General features: G+C 38.4%; 1 protein-coding gene across 1 annotated transcript in view; it reads left to right on the top strand.

The window, feature by feature from the left end:
- The window catches only part of LOC124594696 (dynein axonemal heavy chain 3), a 1,186,267-nt gene that overhangs the window by 711,647 nt on the left and 457,675 nt on the right, over positions 1-16,945 (top strand). The gene's annotated exons all lie outside the window — the stretch shown is intronic.

Raw genomic sequence — 16,945 nt, 5'->3', positions numbered from 1 at the left:
GAAAGAAATAACAATTGGTACACTGCTTCATGCACTTTCATTATTATTATTATTTCAGCATTACTATGTATTTCGATGGTCATGCCATTTTTATCAGGTGGATTATTGATATGTTACATTGTTTACTTGGTTTATTGCCGTATAACCTCTCTGCCACATCCTTGTCCTGCTAGCATATATTTCCAGATTTTTGTATAGAATGTTCTGGAATCCGAGAGCAAAAGTTTTAATAGTTTAATTTCCTGGTTTGCCCTTTGCTCATTGTGTCACATGCAAACATTAATCCAGCTTAGGGGAGCCCGAGATACCTTCTCTGAAACCACTTAATTAACTCTCAGCAGGTTCATCCATGTCGTGAGGGTGGGTAAAATCTTCTGAGGACACAGTTTAGTGGTGTAGAATGCAACATTGTCCAGTCATAGGGGCAAAGACACAGTAACGGCAGAAGCAGAGCTGAAGGACTTCAGTTTGGTGGAACTGGCAGAAGTGGCAATCTTTAAAAGGGAAGATTGACCTCTTAAGTGTAGAAAGACAACCAATCTAAAGGAATGACACCCTGACAGAAGATCACCTGCTCTTCCAGGTCGAGGGTTGAGGTGATGGGTTTACAGCTGAGCATTTGGGGCAGGGCGGTTGTGGAGAGGGGGGGGGGGGGGGGGGGGGAGAGCTGAATAATTCAGAACAATGCCTTGGGAATGGGACTATCAAAAATATAGATGAAAATTGGTGAGGAAATAAACTTTATGATTAGGGATTCGGAATGCTGAAGGGACATCAATTAAAAAGGAGAAGTATTTAAAGAAGTAGAACAGTACAATATTGGCATAGTAGCTATCACAGAGGCCACTAGAAAAGAGAAAGGAACAGAGGAAAGGTATGGATATATGCTTGTATGGAGTGCTGTACCATTGGCATGAGGCCAAGGAGGAATAGCAATTAAAAAGGAGTTAAAATGAATAATATCCTGGAAACAAATCAGTCACACGCCTTGCAGATAGATATCACTGTGAGAAATCATTCCTCACTAATCATAGCAGACTCGCATTCGGGAGGACGACGGTTCAATCCCGTCTCCGGCCATCCCGATTTAGGTTTTCCGTGATTTCCCTAAATCGTTTCAGGCAAATGCCGGGATGGTTCCTTTGAAAGGGCACGGCCGATTTCCATCCCAATCCTTCCCTAACCCGAGCTTGCGCTCCGTCTCTAATGACCTCGTTGTCGACGGGACGTTAAACACTAACCACCACCACCTAATCATAGCACCATGTGCCCAAATGGATGATGGCACAACTACTGCGAAGTACAGTTTCTTTTTGGATCTGATGACAAGTTTGGAAATCAAAAGGTGTTTCAAATTGGTGACCTGAATGGCAGAATTGTTCCAAATTAAACGACCAATTAGTAGCAACAGAAACTAAAAATTGCTACTGGATGGTTTTCTCACAAAGATATCCATAGACATTCACAGATGCACCCCACATGTAACTTAAAATCAGTCATTGATTACATTACTGTCAGACAGAAAAGTGAACTGAAAATCTCATACATCAGAGACGTGCATGGTCCAGAATGTGGCTCATAACATTTATTACTTGTTACAGTAACTTACTTTTTCTATAAACAAGGCTTCATCATAAGAGAGCAGCTGGTGAAAATGGAACTCCATTGGATAATTTCAAGTATAATATCAAGAGTTTGAGATATGACTCAACTAAGTTCTTATACCAGATAAAACCTGTAAGGAAAAACGTGACCCAGATCTGAAGGAGACCTGGAAATATATTTTAAAAGTAAATGCTAGTATAGCATAGAAGTTTCTTGAATGATGGCCATGTAATAACCATAGATTTTTAAAAATAATGGTAACCATGTAAAGTAATACATATGCACTGTCACCTTAGATTAGTTTATTAGGCTGTGTGTTAGTCTTATAACTGACAAGTCACCTTTGTCACAACCCTTGATTGTATGAGGCACATTATGTGATAATAATAATTAAAAAAAAAAAATAAAATAAAATAAAAAAATAAAAAAAATAAAAATTATTTGACCAGGCAATCCTAGCTACTGAACTGGACAGAATAACAGAAGGATTGGCAAATGAAATGTGTGTACATCTGGAAACATGCATCATGAAGCCACAAATGAAGATATTTGAGAAAACATAGGCCCTGAAAAGTACAGGAAAGATACACCATGGTGGAAGGAAGAGATAGCAGAGATTGTAACTAAAAAGAAAGCTGTGTACAAGAAATGGTTACTTTCATAAGACACTCAAGATAGACTAAGTTATAAATGAAAAAAGGAGAAGGGTATAGAAAGATGTAACAAAGGCTTAGAATAAGTACTGGGAAGAATATGATGAAATATTACCCGATAGCAGACAACACACAAATAAAGCAAGCATGGAAGATAATCAGAGCATTGCAAACATGATATAACGGTGTTTCATTAATGAGTCTTACCTCTGTGAACGAGTGGAAAACCTATTACAAAAATCTCATAACAGATACAGCAGAATTCATGGCTAGTTAACAACCACCGAGCTAACTCAACATAGGCTGAGCATCAAACATCTACAGCAGTACCTACATGATTATTCTGCAATTCTCACTTAAGTGCCTGTTCTTCAAACAACCTCCTGATATCTCTTATTTTATTACGATGATCATTTCTCCATATGTAGGTCGGTGGCAATAAAATATTTTTACATTCAGAGGAGAAGTTTGGTAATTGAAATTTAGGGAAAATATCTCACCGCAATGAAAAAGTCTTTGTTTTAAAGATTGCAACCATGACTCACATATCATATCCGTGACACTGTTTCCCATGTTTTTTGTTAATACAAAATGTGCTGCCATTCTTTGGACTTTTTTGATGTCCTTCATCAGTCATGTATGATCCCATACTGTACAGCAATAATGTAGCAGAGAATTAATAAGTGTAGTATTAGCAGTTCCTTTAATAGCAGTGTTGTATCTTCTGTGTTTTGTCTACAAAATGTAGTCTTTGGATTGCCTTCCACACAAAATTATCTATGTGATCCTTCCTTGTAATTCTAGGTATTCAGTTGAATAGACAGCCTTCAAATTTTTATGACTTATCACGTAACTGATTTTGTGTGTGTGTGTGTGTGTGTGTGTGTGTGTGTGTGTGTGTGTGTGTTTGAGTGTGTGTTGTTGTGCGCACGCCAGAACTCATGTGGATGGTGTCACTTTTCCTTATTCAGAGACAGTTACCAGTTTTCTCACAACACAGATATTTTGTATAAATTGTGTTGCATTCAGTTCCAATCATCTGATGACTTTACTGTATGGTAAATGACAGCATAATCTACAAACAGTCCAAACTGCCTAAATTCTCTCATAAATCATTTATGGGGTTGCCCAAGTCATTAACATTTTAAAATGTACTAATTTGTGGAATAGCAAAGGTAGAGAGGTAAAAATTGACACACATTCCTGAAGTTGTTGGGTTTTAAGGAAACTGAAAATGAGTGCAAAAACTCAGCTATAGGTGGTGCTGTGGAGCAACACATCAGCAACACTGTATGAGCAAGGTGGGTGCAAGGTACAATGATATGGTACAGAATCCCATTATCTGTAGCACAGCAGATAAACACTATATTGAATCATTTTGACTATGGTATGTTTTATAAATATGGGTGAATATTATTATGGAATTGTGGAAATTTATGCTTCAGCTAGTGTAAATTACAATGGATGTAACCTAAGCTTATAGTACATTCATATATTGGCAATAGTTCAGTAATTGAATGACTGCTAAGCAAAATTTCTACAAACTCAATGTATAACAATTAAATTTTCTGTTCTACTATTATTTAAAGATATGCATGAGACTAGTTACTTTTAATACTTAAACATTCACACACAACAATTATTATAATTAGAAGTATCACTTCTTATCCTTAATTAAAAGTAAATGAATTTGATATTTCACACACACACACACCACTTTTTTGACTTTACAGTAAAAATTATTTTATTGGAAAATGCATACAGTACTATTGAACACACAATATTGTCACTTCACCCCTTAATTTATTTTACTCATTTTACCTTTTTTGCTTGAAATGAAGATCAGTAGGCAAGCAGCGTGGTGGAAAACGGTTAATTTGTGTGTTTTGTAATCTCAGGGAAATTTATGTCTTCTCGTCTCATGAGAAATTCAGAATAATTTGATTTAATCTCGTGAGGATCACATTGTCATCATAAGAAAAAAATGTAGTAAAGAAATACCTATAATATTTATAAAGTGGAAATTTGGGACTGCTATTACTAAATGAAAGCAGAAATGTTAAATTAAACAATTATTATTTAACGAAGTAAATAATTTATACAGAAATCTAACATTTTGTCAGTAATTCTCACAGTTTTGAACATAACAAAGAATTGTGCCATATTTCAGCAAAATACCTAGAAATTACAATAATCTTAGCTCAACTCTGGAGCGTAAGAATAAAGTATTCATAATAAGGTCATATTAGTACTCACAATTGGCGATAATAATAGCATGATTAAATAAATTCCCAACAGGATTTCAAGTTTAATTCATCCGAAGAAAACGGAAGAAAGTATGAGTCTGATAGTGTAAGATGCTGTCGGAAAGGCGCACGATTGAAGAAGAGAAAGAGAAGACAAGCGCTTTCTATCTAGAACAATATACAGATGATAATGATAAGCCACTCTCATTATTCTGGAATACATATTAGCAGACTTGCAGCACAGTTCATTGATTCAGTGGTTAAATTATATCTTTAAACCTTAATATTCCAGTAGAAAAAGATAATAGTTTGTTATTACGTTGTGGGCAGGGCACAATATTATATCACCTCCCAGACGGGAATTTAAAAACTATTTACAATATTTTTGAAATTACCCTCCATTTTTGTAATAATAGATTCTCTGATTAGTCATAGACAGGTATCAGTTATTCCAATTGATCATATGGCTTACATTCCCCTTACAATGGATTTCTATCACTGACATTTGCACCCTCACATTTTGACTATGGTTTTGTTAAATTTCATCAACAGACTCACCCATTCGCGGCAGTGGAGGGTCTACTTGCTATATTACAATCAGGTCTTTATGATATTTTCAAATAGTAGTTTGACATTGCATAGTTATTAATGTTTTCAATGAAATTCCATTTTCATTGGTATTCACTGATTTTTAGTTTCCACTATTTGGAAGTTATGCTTTTGTAGAATATTACCAAGTAGTAAATATTTAAAGTCAAGTCATTGAACTAGTGTTCGATAATGTTGATATGTTATGAATCCTTAAATATTTCAACTTAAATCTCAATTAATTACATTATCATAGAATAATAAATATACTTTTTGTTATTAACGTCATATTAGTATGGAAAAAGATATTCCTCTGGATTATGATTACACAATACATCATAAATATTTCACAATACAGTTGCATAAAAATTTGTGTTACTGTGAATTAACCAGGTTTTAATAATGGTGTACTTTAAAATGTTACTGTGTGTGTAGTGTGTTGTTGTGGGTGTTGTATTTTTCATAACAGCTTTCTATTTAAATCTTCATGTGGTGAAATGACGAGAGACTTGACTGAAGTGTTGGTTGGGGTGACGAAAAAAAATTTCGGCGCAGTAGAACGGTGGCCGGCGGGGACTGTCAGGTACAGTTCTCGCCCCCGCCCCCACCCCCACCCCCCCGTATGTAAGTATAGGTCCGGATGGACCTGCTGTGATTCACCGATGGCTGCTGGCTGCGACTTTCATTCTTCCTTCCTCTCAGGCAGGAGCATTTGCATTTCTCTGGATCGCGGCCCGTTATGGATGGATGGCAGCTCGGTGTAGGTGGAAACGAAAAAAACCAAGTACATATTGTAATAGCTGTATTTGTAGGTGCTAGCTTATCACCCTGTAAGGTAAATTGTTTTATGAGGTAGGTGCTGAGCCCTGAATCTTGTCGTTCTTTCATAATATTTCACAACGTGGAGTACACTTAATAGCCGTTGCATGTGAAGTCTCTCTACAGGCGGTTCGGCAAACATTAGCTGGCTTCGCACAGCACTGCGTAAACTTTTTCAACTTTGGTTCAGACGACGCTAGCGGCAGTTGGCTTGGAAATGTTCATGCCAATGCAATGTTCCGACAACACATACAGAACATAGTCTTTAACAAGTCGATCACATTTCCAGTTCCCGGGTTGATTCTGTCCTATTGATCATACTTGTTTTCGGTTTTGGTTGCAGTAAAGCACAAAATTCAGAGATCACTTTCTGTCTGGTTGCAGTTTGTGGTCACTGAATGAAGCACTTCACACAGTTCACACACAGTGATGTATGGGGAAATGTCACCAATTGTCATATCTTGGAGAAAAATCGCCACACAAAACCTGACATGGTATCACTGATCTTTAAATATGATTATTTTACACTGTTTGGTGAAAAATACGATGACGCTTTATTTTAGAAGTCTCAGTCAACATATTCATGGTGGACAAGTTTTATAGTTACAATATCTAAGTATTCCTTGAAACACAGTTCTGTGAAAGTTCATTGCTGTCTACATTTGCCAGCTGCTGTGGCCGAGCGGTTCTAGGTGCTTCAGTCCAGAGCCGCGCCTGCTATGGCTGCAGGTTTGAATCCTGCCTCTGGCATGGATGTGTGTGATGCCTTTAGGTTAGTTTGGTTGAAGTAGTTCTAAGTTTAGGGGACTGATGACCTCAGATGTTAAGTCCCATAGTGCTTAGAGCCATTTGAACCATTTTCTGTGTACATTTATTTATATTCTCGTTGAATTTCACAGTAACGGTCTCTGACCAGAAGATCATCATTTCTGTCCATAAAGAATTACAATGAAATTAGAAGTATAAACTATGCAAAATTCAATTACTCATAACCATTCACATATTCACAGGAACTTCCTTTCTCATTCAAATGATACTTGTTGCTTGGCCAAGCAGAGAAAATCTTGCGATTCTGCGTCCTGCTTACCAATTTAAAATTGCAACGAAATTTAGCCAAAAGGCTACCACGTGTACATCAAAAGGATGTATAATCTAATGGTTTAAGCAAGGTAACACCTTTGATTCTCTAGAGACTGTCTATCTTAGGGTTTTATATACATACATTGCAAATGATATGGCTAACATTCACAAGTACAAGGATAGCATACCAATAGGGACAAAAAGGAGGCATGAAGGGTGCCAAAAACAGAAATAACAATCATCCATTTATTGCACCATTACACACGCACATCATGGTATATGAGACATTATAATTGCCATACTCAAATCTATTGTGACAAACAGTATGTATCACAAAGGGCACACACAATGGAGTTTAAGATATTACAATGGCACATCAACTCCGCTATGACAAACAGTGTGCGTAATGAAGGCCGCACAATTTTACCAATGTAAGAAATTAAAATAATACTAGCATAAAATTAACTAAAATGCCTTGAAGGAAAAGTTTATGAGACGAACACAATGGGGCCGCAAGGGAGGAGGCAACACAATACTTAATTCAGGTGCATCAAAACACAACAGACACCAGGCGGCACCAACAACGGACACGTAAGGCACGCAACTACTCTCTCCGTTGCGGTTCCGCGCGTTCCACCCAAGTACTAGCTACCTGAAACATTTTAATACTTGGAACAGTACACCAGTGATCAGCAAATTAAAAAAAAAAACAATAACATGACATAAAAATGCAATAATTTAAGAGAAACACATCATATGACTATGAGCTTCAGGTCATTCGTTAATTAACAGATTACAAAACAGGTAAAGGGGCATGTGCCACTATTAAATCTTCTGTAATTACGCTACTAAGTTTCTCAGTACCCAATTTGCAATTAACGCAACAAGAATTAAATCATTTAAGTGATAATGTTACTTTAAAATAATAATAAAATCATTTCATACAGCAGAGGACCAAGAATAGCCCGATCAGTACTCCCCAGTGAAGCAGTTCACTCAAATGGTACTCCACGGCTCCAAGCACACAGCCCTGTACAAAATGCAACACAACCACAGCGACCTGGCATACTATCAGAACCACCAGGCAGTAAACCAAAATCGTACTAAGCCAAAACAAGGAACGACTTTTAAAATAACGAGACCTAGCCTGGGACAGACAACAGACCAAATGGTGGGAAATCCCTACAAAACCTCAGCCAACTTAATTGCAGAACAACAATTTACGAACAATATGCAAAACACAAGACCCCTCAGTTCAAAGGCTTCCGTTTAGTCGTGAAGGTGGCTCTGACCCGCCTGCTGAAGTTCCAAGTGTCGTACAGAGTGCCAAATCAAGCTTAACCTTTGTTAACGGAAAACAGAAGCACCACAAGACAAATGAACTCCAATATGACTGCGCAAGGCAAACTCTAAGGAGTGCCACTCGAATAATTTGCACGTGAAGATCAAACATACAGCACCCAGACTAACGGGCCGCTGAACGACGCACTTCCATCACCAGCGTCTAGTAGAGTACGGAGAGCAGCGTGCCCCATCGATATACATCCATGGGGTAAACGAGGATAGCAATCCCAGCGACGGAGAGACAGGAGGACGAAATGACATCCCGCCGCACATAGAAGGTATTTCAAACTCAGGCTCGACAAACTACAACAGGTGAGACTTTGCTCTCCTTGCGAATCAAGTTAACGGCACACCACGCCACTGTCCACACTACGTATTAACCATATAATCACAGTCCGGTCTTCCTATCGGGCCCCACTCGGCGTCCAGATGCAAACAACGGCAGCTGAGACACACTATTTCCACGCCCAGGCAGTCACCTCTTTCCTCCTCACATGCCTCCAGCTAAGCCCCGGCCAGCAATCACACACGGAAACAACCGCCTAACGCCAAAGCACCGTCTGAGTGAAAACTCAGCTCTAAGATCGATACGGACTTGGAAATAAGCGAGCACCGTAACAAACACATTAGCACAAAAATCGAAATTATTTCATAAATAATTGGAAAACTGGAATTTACTATTTATCAAGTGATTCAGAGTTACAGTTTTCACATTGACTTCGTAAAGAAAGCCCAAAAGGTTTTTTCAACTTTATTTATGACATGACTAGTTATTCGCATTCATCAAAGCAATAAATAATGTTTGGAAAAGCTCTCTTTGAAAAATTATCCTTGATTATTGAATGAAGTTATCTACTTAACTAATTCAGAAGGATAAATTTATAAGCTAAATACTGAAAAAAAAATTCACATTTGTTATACATACATCATGAAATCAGTATACAGGTCACGTACTTGGTAAGCTTGTTCACATACAAATACTTGTACTCGTTAAATAAAGATCATTACTTCAAGTGAGTAAGTGGCACTTTGTCTACTAATGTTTGATCATTCATAATACTCTTTTAAATCTATCTGGTTATATAGTCCCTTGACTTTGTCACTGAACGGTATTTTCAATAAATTGCTTCCTTCATGAGGAATTTCTGCTATTACGAAAGGTCCAATGTATAGTCTCTGCCATATTTATTCAGTTTCTTAAGGAGTGATGATTTACGATGATTCTTAACTAGAATTTTCTCACCAATTTGGATTTCGGTAACATTGGGCACACACGAATCGTAATATTTCTTACATTGTATGACATGTTTTTGGAAGTTTTTCAAAGCTTCACTTATTCTATCTTCATGAGATACCCTTAGCTCGTAAATTACTGTTAAAGGTTTTATCCAGTTCTCATCAGGAGGTTCAGTAAGCATTAATTCATGTGGTGTGAAATGTGTTGATGAGTGTGGTATGTGATTATATATTTGCTCATAGGGTTTTTTATTATCTATCCATTTCGCCTGTTGATGTGGGATGCAGGTTCTTATATATCTGTTAAATTCTCAGAAAATTCATTCCGCCGGGTTGGATTGTGGGTGGTGAAAGGATATAAGGGTATGGTTAATTCCATTTTCCTGTGAGAAATTTTTCCAGTAGAGCGACGTAAAATATGTGGCGTTGTCAGAAACCATGGACCTTGCCGATGGTGGCGATGCTTGCGGGGCTCAGCGATTCAAATAGCCGTACCGTAGGTGCAACGACAACAGAGGGGTATCTGTTGAGAGGCCAGACAAACGTGTGGTTCCTGAAGAGAAGCAGCAGCCTTTTCAGTAGTTGCAGGGGCAACAGTCTGGATGATTGACTGATCTGGCCTTGTAACACTAACCAAAACGGCCTTGCTTTGTTGGTACTACGAACGGCCAAAAGCAAGGGGAAACTACAGCCGTCATTTTTCCTGAGGCCATGCAGCTATACTGTATCGTTAAATGATGATGGCTCCCTCTTGGGTAAACTATTCCGGAGGTAAAATAGTCACCCATTCGGATCTCGGGGGAGGGGGGGCGGGACTACTCAGGAGGACATTGTTATCAGGAGAAAGAAAACTGACATTCTACAGATCGGAGCATGGAATGTCACAACCCTTAATTGGGCAAGTATGTTAGAAAATTTAAAAAGGGAAATGGATAGGTTAAAGTGGGATATAGTGGGAATTAGTGAAGTTCAGTGGCAGGAGGAACAAGACTTCTGGTCAGGTGACTACAGGGTTATAAACACAAAATCAAATATGGGTAATGCAGGAGTAGGTTTAATACTGAATAGGAAAATAGGAGTGCGGGTAAGCTACTACAAACAGCATAGTGAACGCATTATTGCAGCCAAGATCGATACGAATCCCACGCCTACCACAGTAGTACAAGTTTATATGCCAAGTAGCTCTGCAGATGACATTATTCAGATAGTGAAGGGAGATGAAAATTTAATCCTCATGGGTGACTGGAACTCTATAGTAGGAAAAGGCAGAGAAGGAAACATAGTAGGTGAATATGGAATGGGATTAAGGAATGAAAGAGGAAGCCACCTGGTAGAATTTTGCACAGAGCATAACTTAATCATACATGGATTGGTTCAAGAATCATAAAAGAAAGTTGTATACATGGAAGAAGCCTAGAGATACTGGAATGTCTCAGATAGATTATATAATGGTAAGACAAAGATTTAGGAACCATGTTTTAAACTGTAAGACATTTCCAGGGGCAGAGGTGGACTCTGACCACAATCTATTGGTTATGAACTGTAGATTAAAACTGAAGGAATTGCAAAAAGCTAGGAATTTGAGGAGATGGGACTTGGATAAACTGAAAGAACCAGAGGTTGTAGAGAGCTTCAGGGAGAGCATAAGGGAACCATTGACAAAAATGGGGGAAAGAAATACAGTAGAAGAAGAGTGGGTAGCTTTGAGAGATGAAATAGTGAAGGTAGCACACAATCAAGTAGGTAAAAAGATGAGGGATAGTAGAAATCCTTGGGTAACAGAAGAGATATTGAATTTAATTGCTGAAAGGAGAAAATATAAGAATGCAGTAAATGAAGCAGGCAAAAAGGAATACAAACATCTCAAAAATGAGATCGACAGGAAGTGTAAAATGGCTAAGCATGGATGGCTAGAGGACAAATGTAAGGATGTAGAGGCTTACTTCACTAGGGGTAAAATAGATGCTGCCTACAGGAATATTAAAGAGACCTTTGGAGAAAAGAGAACCACTTGCATGAATATCAAGAGCTGACATGGAAACCCAGTTCTAAGCAAGGAAGGGAAAGCAGAAAGGTGGAAAGAGTATATAGAGGGTCTATACAAGGGTGATGTTCTTGAGGACATTATTATGGAAATGGAATAGGAGGTAGATGAAGATGAAATAGGCGATATGATACTGCGTTTAGAGTTTGACAGAGCACTGAAAGACCTAAGTTGAAACAAGGCCCCGGGAGTAGACAACATTCCATTAGAACTACTGACAGCCTTGGGAGAGCCAGGCCTAACAAAACTCTACCATCTAGTGAGCAAGATGTATGAGACAGGCGAAATACCCTCAAACTATAAGAAGAATATAATAATTCCAATCCCAAAGAAAGCAGGTGTTGACAGATGTGAAAATTACCACACTATCAGTTTAATAAGCCATGGCTGCAAAATACTAACACGAATTCTTTACAGGCGAATGGAAAAACTGGTAGAAGCCGACTTCGCGGAATGTCAGTTTGGATTCCGTAGAAATGTTGGAACACGTGAGGCAATTCTGACCCTATGACTTATCTTAGAAAATAGATTAAGGAAAGGCAAACCTACGTTTGTAGTGTTTATAGACATAGAAAAGCTTTTGACAATGTTGACTGGAATACTCTCTTAAATTCTGAAGGTGGTAGGGAGCGAAATGATATTTCCAATTTGTACAAAAACCAGATGGCAGTTATAAGAGTCGAGGGACATGAAAGGGACGCAGTGGTTGGGAAGGGAGTGAGACAGGGTTGTAGCCTATCCCCGATGTTATTCAATCTGTATATTGAGCAAGCAGTAAGGGAAACAAAAGGAAAATTCGGAGTAGGAATTAAAATCCATGGAGAGGAAATGAAAACTTTGAGGTTTCCCGATGACACTGTAATTCTGTCAGAGACAGCAAAGAACCTGGAAGAGTAGCTGAATGGAATGCACAGTGTCTTGAATGGAGGATATAAAGGTACGTTTACACTGGGATACATGTATCGCGACATGTATGAGCGACATGTCAATTTGACATGTCGCGATACATCACCTCATACAAAAATTCACGGAACTTGTATGCGGACCCTCGAGCTCATACATGTCACGTATACATTTTGTATATCGCTTTTTGGCCATATACGCGACATGTATGAGCGACATTTGAAGAACTCGCGCATGCGCAGTACTATCATTTCCTGTCGTCTTGTCGACTGCCGCTTATTTCGATGATTAGCGTATGCGTAGTACCAGGCTCTTTGGCGGCTGTTTGAGTTTTGAAGGTGCCGACTGTCGTTTCGACGTTAATGTATCTGCATAGAACATCAAAAAGTCCCATATGCAACATTATTCTTCGTGTTTGCGAGGCCATTGTGCAAGTTTTATCCCAAGAGGTGAAGGTAAAAGTTTTATATATATCAGAGTATGTCATACATTAAATAATTTTTTCATGCATCTGGCACATATATCAATGTTTTGCTGTTATTCCGGCGGCCTCGCGTGATAATGTTGACAACGGATGCCGACAATCGTGTGTGAGACGTCGGCATTAGCAATCGCGCGACAATGCAAATGTTTTGTCATGAAATCTTCGTTTTACGAGGAATCCCCAGTGGCTAAAAAACGGAGTGTTACTGCCAACTGATCCTCTGGTGGAATCGCTTCCCGAAAGTTTGTGTTGGTTTTGGACACAAGAAGAGCCACAAGTGATAACAAACCGCGGAAATCCTCCATACTCATCCTAACATAATTTCTAAAATATGGCGTTAATTCGCGAGAAACTCTCTGTGCCACCATCTACGCTTCCTCCGCCTTTTCTTCCTATCATTTTCCAAAAGAGCAAGTGTATCAGCACATAAAAATGTGAAAACTTCCAAATCGTCGTCGGAAGCTATCGCACAGTGATACATATCAACCAGTGTAAACGCACGCTCAAATATGTATGAGGTTGATACTTGTCAACTCATACAAATCGCGATACATGTCGCAAAGTCGCATATGCATGTATCTCATACATGTGCCGATACAAATCGCAGTGTAAACGCACCTTAAGATGAACATCAACAGAAGCAAAATGAGGATAATGGAATGTAGTCGAATTAAATCGGGTGATGCTGAGGGAATTAGATTAGGGAATGGGAGGCTTAAAGTAGTAAATGATTTTTGCTATTTGGGGACAAAAATAACTGATGATGGTCGAAGTAGAGAAGATATAAAATGTAGACTGTCAATGGCAAGGAAAGCGTTTCTGAAGAAGAGAAATTTTTTTACATTGAGTATAGGTTTAAGTGCCAGGAAGTCATTACTGAAAGTATTTGTATGGAGTGTAGCCATGTATGGAAGTGAATCGTGGGTGATAAATAGTTTAGACAAGAAGAGAATAGAAGCTTTCGAAATGTGGTGCTACAGAAGAATGCTGAAGATTAGATTGGTAGATCACATAACTAATGAGGAGGTATTGAATCAAATTGGAGAGAAGAAAAATTTATGGCACAACTTGACTAGAAGAAGGGATCGGTTGGTGAGGCATATTCTGAGGAATCAAGGGATCACCAGTGTAGTATTGGGAGGCAGCATGAAGCGTAAAAATCGTGGAGGGAGACCAAGAGATGAATACACTAAGCAGATACGGAAAGATGTAGGTTGCAGTAAGTACTGGGAGATGAACAAGCTTGCACAGGATAGAGTAGCATGGAGAGCTGCATCAAACCAGTCTCAGGACTGAAGACCACAACAACATCAGAAACTATGGTGTTGGGTTTGCCAGCATTGGGAATGTACCGTATTTACTCGAATCTAAGCCACACTTTTTTTCCAGTTTTTGCAATCCAAAAAACCGCCTGCAGCTTAGAATTGAGTGCAAAGTAAGCGGAAGTTCTGAAATATGTTGGTAGGTGCCGCCACAACTAACTTCTGCCGTCGAATATATGTAGCGCTACACAGGCATGCTTTGCAGGCGCAATGATAAATACTGGCGCCAAAACCTCTGCGTCAGTAAATAAATTAAAAAAAAAAAAAAAGGCGGAGGACGAGCTTTTTTCTCCGCCCCGAATTTCGACCACTGCATTTTCATACATTATCCAACGAAGTAAATTCAAATTCCGTATTGTTCATCTTCGAATGTAGCAGCTTTTCAATGTACTACGAAAGTCCGACTGGCAAGACTGTTTGCGATGTTTGTCAGTATGGCCAATTCTACGTTCTGAATTTTTTCCTACCTGTGAGAAGAGATGGTTGCTAATGGGAACTTTTGTGAATCACATGCAGTATTGTCTTCACCATAAGAATAATACGAATATAAACATTTTGCCATATATTCTTTCATGTTTGCTGCTATCTCATTTAAATCCTGTCTGGCTAATAAACCACGAAACTAAGTGAGACAGCAGCAAACGCGGAAGTATACACATATCATATCATGTTTATATTCGTATTATTCTTATGCCTAATAGGGATACAGTCAGAAATGAAGCACGACAATTGACTAGATTTTTGAATCTAAGATGACTAATTTCTGTGCAGAAAGTAATGTACTAAAGAGGCGTCTGCAAAGATTTTCAAACGGAGAAAAATTTTCGCTAAACTCTCGTTCAGAACATATTCTATCATACGCAGTTTATTACTTGGTTCTTGTTGATCATTAACAAAGAAAGCAGCAGTGTAAAAAGCAACAAATAGCAGTCTCTTGCCATTGTTTCGCTACTGAGACAATTCCTCTCTTTTTATTATTGTAAGCGGCGGTAGCACGCACAAAAGCAAACCATGCCGCGAGCGGCGACAGGTTGTAAACATTCATTATCAGAATGCGACAAACAATGAATGACACAGTACAATAATGCATTTTCAGCTCGGAGTGATGTAAACACCTATAACAAAGAGAACAGCACTTATCAGATCAAAGAAAAATAAGCAATCAATTAAAACCAGACGAAACACGTGAAAAACGAAGGGTACCCATATAAATACGGACGGAGCGTCTGAGGCATAGCAATGGTTACCTGGTAAAGCTTAACTGCTAAGCTTACGGCTCGAACCAAACTACTGTAGCTGTACCGTCATTCATTCGACCTAAATTGTGTCTCATATTACAATGGACCAACTTTGTTTCGCTTTGGAGGTGCGGCCTAAACCTTCTCTCCCCTTGAATTTCGAGTCTCAAATTTCAGGTGCGGCTTAGATTCGGGAAATTTTTTTTTCCTTAATTTTGAGTCTCATTTTTCAGGTGCGGCTTAGATTCGAGTGCGGCTTAAATTCGAGTAAATACGGTAATAATTTGCTATTTTTGTGCTGATCGCCTTTGAGGTTTAAGTTTGAACAGGATACAGTTTTAAATATTTCGAAAAAATATCATATAAAGCAGTAAGATATTTAACACCTCCCCTGTAACGTCCAGTGAGATGGTTTGTAATGGTTTGGTTGGTAGGATGGGTTGTAATAACATCTGATTGATAATGTTGCTTGGTTTTCAGTTTTGACATGTTGTACATTTTTTCAAAACGTCCAAAGCAACATGATGTTAATTTTGACAATATCAATAAATTTGGAAATTTCTGGCACACTTTTCGGTTCCATAATTCCCCCAGATGCTGTGAGTATATCAAATTAAATCTACTATATGACAGATACACCAGTTATTAGAATTTTCATCAATGTGGTGATAAAGTAAGTCATTTTGTACAAAGAAGTGGTTATTAAAACCATTATTATGTGTTTATTGAAAAGTTTGCAGCATTTTTATATTTTTATAGAGATGGAGAAACCGGATGCGATAATGTTTCGCGTCTATTTTTAAGATTCTAAATTCCTCAGCTTTTTCAGTCCAGTTGGAAAATTCAGTGAGTCTTTGTGGGAGTCTTGACAAAGCATCTGCAAACACGTTGATATTTATTTCCAGACGATACTCTTGTAAAACTAGTGCCCACTGGGCGAGTCGTGCATGTAGCAATCTACATGATAGCAGAAAGCTAAGGGCCTGATGGTCGCACTACATTCATATACGTTTCCCGTATACATAATAGTGAAACTTCTTTAAAGCCCATACAACAGCAAGAATCTCAAGTTCAGTTACCGTGTATGCCCTTTTGCATGCTGACAAAGTTCTGCTCACAAATGCAGTTCTTTTTATATCAGTCTTTTCTTTGGTTTTAGAGCTTTAGAACAGACACACTCCCAAACCGCAAAAAGAAGCATCAGTTGCAATGCAAAAATCCTGAAGCATGTCCGGATGATATAATAACTTTGCATTTACTAGTGCTGCTTTTATCTTGTCGAATGCAGTTTGATATTGATCATTCTAGATTCAAGCATTATTCTTCTGTAGAAGTGATAAAAGATTTTCATCATTCAATGATTGATCGGGCATGAAAAACGAA

This window comes from Schistocerca americana, chromosome 2 (assembly GCF_021461395.2).
Source record: "Schistocerca americana isolate TAMUIC-IGC-003095 chromosome 2, iqSchAmer2.1, whole genome shotgun sequence".
Taxonomy (NCBI): Eukaryota; Metazoa; Arthropoda; class Insecta; order Orthoptera; family Acrididae; genus Schistocerca; species Schistocerca americana.
This window is presented reverse-complemented; position numbering and strand designations above follow the sequence as displayed.